The following is a 5,824-nucleotide window of genomic DNA, read 5'->3' as shown; positions in this document are numbered from 1 at the left end:
AATTGAAGGAAAACAGATCAATTACCACTCAATGTTTCTACCTAAGCAAATCATATTTATATCGCTGGTATAAAATGAATTAATTCACAAGTGTTAAATTCAATTAAATGTGCAAAGATGAAGTAATGAAAATAACTTAAAGTTAATTAAATGTGAATGTAAATGAAAACAGAAAAATGTGGAAAATACCAGAATTGTAAAAAAACACTAATCACACAGAATATAAAATAAAAAACACACACTTCTATAAGAAAATGGATAAATGCACTTCAAATGAAACAAACACAAAACACAAAAATTACGGTTACGGTTCCTTTATAGGAAGACAGCGAATCTATAGTTTATCAATGGGGGTTTTAGGATACACCTACAGGGGTCTCAGATCTTAAAATAATGACTCGTGCAGAGACGTTTCGGAAAGGTGCATTGTGCTCAGCTGACAGATCTAAATTCATTGACAAGGTGTTCATGAAACACTTACATGGGGATCACAAGGCGGTTAAAGTTCCGCCTACACTGGAGACGATTACAGTTCTACAGCTAGAGGATAGTGGAGAAGACAAATTTTTCTTCGCAGAATGCTACACACTTCCAGTGATTGCCGTTATGGTAGTGATAATAATAGTCACATTGTGCATTGTACGAGGCATCAAATTTGGATGCAGCCAATGGGGTAGGAGGACTTCAGCAGCGGAAGTAGCTCTAAATCATGTGACAAGTTAGACGACATGATAAACTATTTTCCAATAGTTGAGTCTAGTATGCGACAGTTGTGCATTATGGTGGTGACCGAACCATGTAAAAGGCGCTGGACAAAATTTAAAATAAGTGAAAATAAGGTCGATAACGAGTGACATGAACAAGATTGGAGTGCAAAAAAAAAACAATAAAGTGTCAAATGTTTATAGAAGCTTACAAACATTGGAATACACGAGACAAGCTTACACATCATAATATTGCGGGCAGCATTGGTGAGATTCCGAGTGTGCAAATGACCTGGATTAACTCGGAACCACATGACTGTGACATTAGTGTGTACATGGGAAATGGAAACGCACAGAATAGACTAGCGTCCATGCATTCCATGTGTTCAGTGGTGATGTGTGTGTCACAATACATCCCATTAGAACAATGAATGAGATATAATCTCTTGTATGGGAATTAATGGGGCAATTAGATGAAAGAATGTCGTAGTGGTCACAGGAGACTTTGGAGATCTGAGGAGGCGCTAAGATCCATCGGAAAGGTAAAGAACATTTGAACAGTCACATTTATTTCAGAGGATTGAGAATGGAAGTGTGGTGCGACACTCAGTATTATTGATGAACTTTAACATTTCATTGCCTGATAATTATGGTCTCTTTATTTCAGATGGATTCTGTGTTGCCACTTAAAAATGAACTCTCTAGACTTTTATATGACATGTATTGATAAAGACTCGAGGTAGTGGGCTGACAAGTGAGAATAAAGGGAATAATTATATTACATGATGCTTTCGTGGAAGAGTAATGGTGATTTAATTATTTTCTGTGGAATTTTCTTAAATTCATTTTATTCCATTCGAGCTTGCTACAGGGATGACAGGTGATGGGAACACAACCAAGGTAGGTTTTGCTATCAATTCTCTCCTTTTAGTTAAATGGGGTCTTTTACCCTAACACACACACACATATATATAAATATATATATATATATATATATATATATATATATATATATATATATATGTGTGTGTGTGTGTGTGTGTGTGTGTGTGTGTGTAATGAGGATATTTCCTCATTATTCATTTGGTAAACGTGTAACTCGAGCATCAAGGCAAACAACCAAACCTCTCTCTAAGCGATACCTCTCTCTCTCTCTCTCTCTGCTCTCTCTCTCTCTCTCTCTCTCTCTCTCCTCTCCTCCGACAATCTCTTTCTCTCCATTCTGTCAGGTAATCAAAATGACAGCCAAGTTATATAAAAAAATAACTATTTATTTGACAATGGAAAGACAGTAAATCAAGTCTAGATCAAGTCTCACAGACTAACTTAACTCAGTTAACCCACTATCAAAATGTCTAAACAGTAAATATAGTCACACCAAAATGTCTATTATCCATCAGGGATTCTCTGTCCCCCTAAGACTCTCGGTCCCCCTTTGCCAGAATCGTCTGTTTCAAAGACACGAGAAACAGACTCGTAAGTACCCATAAGTTTAGCAACAAAATCAAAGATTAGATATTCTTATAAAAATGTCAAACAGACAACAAGCCACTCTTCGGCTAAAAGACTTCAACACTCATCCAAGCAGCCGGACTATTTTAAAGCACTATATCATAAAAAAACTCCCGGTGAGCACCCCGGCATCTTACCTTTCTCTCGAAGACGCCTCTATCAAAATCCCCCCATAGACTTGGGTATCATAGATTTTAACAGGAAGAGGCGCACATGCACATACGAATGCACAGTTCATTAGCGCCTCACAATACTAGCTGCATCCAGTTTCACAAAGGCACTTTGAGAAGAGTTCATGAACCGGGTACATTGACTTGTCTAACTATGCAGTTTTATCTCCCGCCATCCACAAAAATTATTCGTCAGCTTTTCCCGGGTCGTTTGACTCTGCTCTGTTCTTCACATTCCATAGGTCACAGCGAACATATTGGCAATATATTATTATTCAAAACCCTAGGCCTATATATATATATATATATATATATATATATATATATATATATATATATATATATATATATATGTATATATATATATATATATATATATATATATATATATATATATATATATATATATATATATATATATACATATATACATATATCATATATATATATATATATATATATATATATATATATATATATATATATATATATATAACTGAATCACGAAAGTATGGAACGTGATAATGCATATAAAGGTATAAACCACGAACAAAAGTCAAAACACTGGAGTAGCTGCAAGATTTTTCGACTCAATGTCCTTTACTTAGCAGACAATTCCCTCCCTTTCTTAGATGTTTTAATACATGGATAACTATTTTAATGTAATTTCAGTATCTGCAGGAAACCAACGAACAAGTTAACTTATGTTCATTTCTATTCAGGCCACCATCTTAATATCAAAATATCAATTTGTTGCCCAGGTTCTAATCTCGGTACAGAGTCTCAAAAGAAAAAAAAATATATGTTGGTAGCAATGACCTTATAGTAACAATTGCGCATTGTTAGAGTTGCCTCACACTGAGGGACCTGGGGCAACCCGAACAAGATGTAAGGTCTGTAAGGTAAGGCACGGAGGTGACATTCGTTCTTTCTCTCTCTCTCTCTCTCTCTCTCTCTCTCTCTCTCTCTCTCTCCTCTCACACACAATTACCTAAGGTAACTAAATCAGACTCGAGAACTACAAAAATACATTTATTTAAGAATAAAAATTATTAACTAAATAAATCAGGTTCTTAATAAAATCTTTAACTGAATAAGTCAAAATTCAAAATCCAAATAATTCAAATAACCCTTGGGATCGAACCAAACCCATCCACCTCTTTCTGTACAATAACTAACATTAGTTTAGTCATAAAATAGGCAACTAGAAATGTCATAACTCGGTCTTATAAGTAACACCACTCCATTAGGGGAAACTCCTCCATACTACCACGGTTTTTTTTGCCAGGGACCAAGACAGATACGTCTGAATAAAGAAGGATCCCACATAAAAAAAAAAAAATGGCAAACAAACCAAAATAACAAATAAAAAAAATCATATGGAAAAGGACAAAAAAGAAATTATCTTACCCTCCCATTATGTACGGGAATAGCTTGCACATACGCAAGCATGAATTCACTCACAAGACACTCCCCATAATGTAGTTATAGATTCGTCACAAATTCATTACACTGGAATAGAACGTGATGTCATAGCAGCTCATTATCACACCCATAAAATCTACTCAAACCCAGATTCTTGCTTCCACCTTTTCACAGACATAAGACGTGGTCTGTTCTGCTTAGCCAGCGACTTCCACTAGAAGCCACCAAGGTGATTGTGTCAACATTTCCGGAGCTAAGGCTGAATCTGTCCTCTTAAGATGTCTTCTGTTTCCACGGAAAGTCAAAATGATGACATCTACATTTCAAAGAATGTCATACTCATCACATCCGCTTATCAACCATCGTTTAACAAATAATAAAATTTCAAAAATATAGCAAATTTTTCTTCTATGTTTTTACAAGCATTGCGCATTGTCAGTCCCCAATATTTGGATTAAGAAATTAAATACATAAGAAAAATAAGGAAAGTTTATGTTATCCTTCACATGTGTCAGATATTTGTTATAATAAAGTCCACAAAAAGTTTTATAGTGTAAGTGACACGGAGAAACCAACTGTTAATAACATTCTCAGCTTACCTTATTTTAACTGCTTTAAAACCATAAAATCACTGTAAAAATTTTTTAAGGTCAACCTCGTTTTCCTAATAATCACACACTAGAAGGAATCTTAATAAAAAATGGCCCCAGGGAAAGCAACAGCATGATATATAAAATTCCATGTATTGACTGCCCCTCCTTTTATGTCGGGCAATCTAGCAAGAGCTTAGAAGTAAGAATCAAACAGCATAAATATTCTGTCAAAACTGGGCAAACATTTAATACAATATTCTTTGATTTAAGTGAAAACAACCACTCGATAATTTGGACTGGTAGTTCAGTAATTGCAAGATCAAAAGATGCCTTATCACGAAATCTTTTAGAATCGGCCATTATACAACTTCACTTCCCATTGTAATTTTAATATTAGTCATGGTCTGTTTCATTTAGACCCTTGTATTTGTAACATGTTTAAGAATGACCTCAAAGATACAATCACAGACTAAATACAAATTAGTTCCCTTATAGATATTGTCTTTTTATATGTATGTTAAATATGTTTTGTGAATAAGTTTTTGTTTACCAAAGGTTTGAATGTGGTAAGTTGCCACCCTGTATAATCCTTTGATTGTCTTGTCCCTGTGTATGAGCAGTTGGACTTAATCTTTTTGTAAACCACTTAAATTGTATCCATATTTATGTTCGTTTGGGAAGATTACTAATTCTCCAGATGTGTTGGATTCTAGATAATTATCTCCTTATAATCCCTATCTGTCACTTATAAGACCCCTACCGTGTCCTCTCAGTTTTCTCATGTATGTCAGTCAGTCTGCTATATATATATATATATATATATATATGGATATATATATATATATATATAATATATATATATATTATGATAATATATATATATAATATATAATGATATATATATATATATATATATATAGTATATATATGTATGTATGTATGTATGTATAAGTATGTATGTATGTATATATATATATATATATTATATATATATATATAGATAATATATATATATATATATATATATAATTATCATATATATACAGTAAATATATATATATATATATATATATATATGTGTGTGTGTGTGTGTATATATATGTGTGTTGTTGTGTATATATGTATGTATATGTATATATATAAATATATATATATATTATATATATATATATATATATAATATATATATATATATATATATATATTTATGTAAGTAGAAGTTCGGCTGTTTAAAACAGGATACGTCTCGAAGATAATAAGCCCATTAAAATACTCTGGTCTAAAGCTAAAAACTATATTTCGGTGAACTAACTTCCACCTTTATCAAATACTGAATGACAGAAGGAGTTACATAAGTAAGGTATATAGTGGGGATATGTACTTAGGCGATGCCTGGGGTGATTATTAGAAGATTTTAACG

The sequence above is a fragment of the Macrobrachium nipponense genome, chromosome 27 (assembly GCF_015104395.2).
Source record: "Macrobrachium nipponense isolate FS-2020 chromosome 27, ASM1510439v2, whole genome shotgun sequence".
Classification (NCBI taxonomy): domain Eukaryota; kingdom Metazoa; phylum Arthropoda; class Malacostraca; order Decapoda; family Palaemonidae; genus Macrobrachium; species Macrobrachium nipponense.
Note: the sequence above shows the minus strand (reverse complement) of the source record.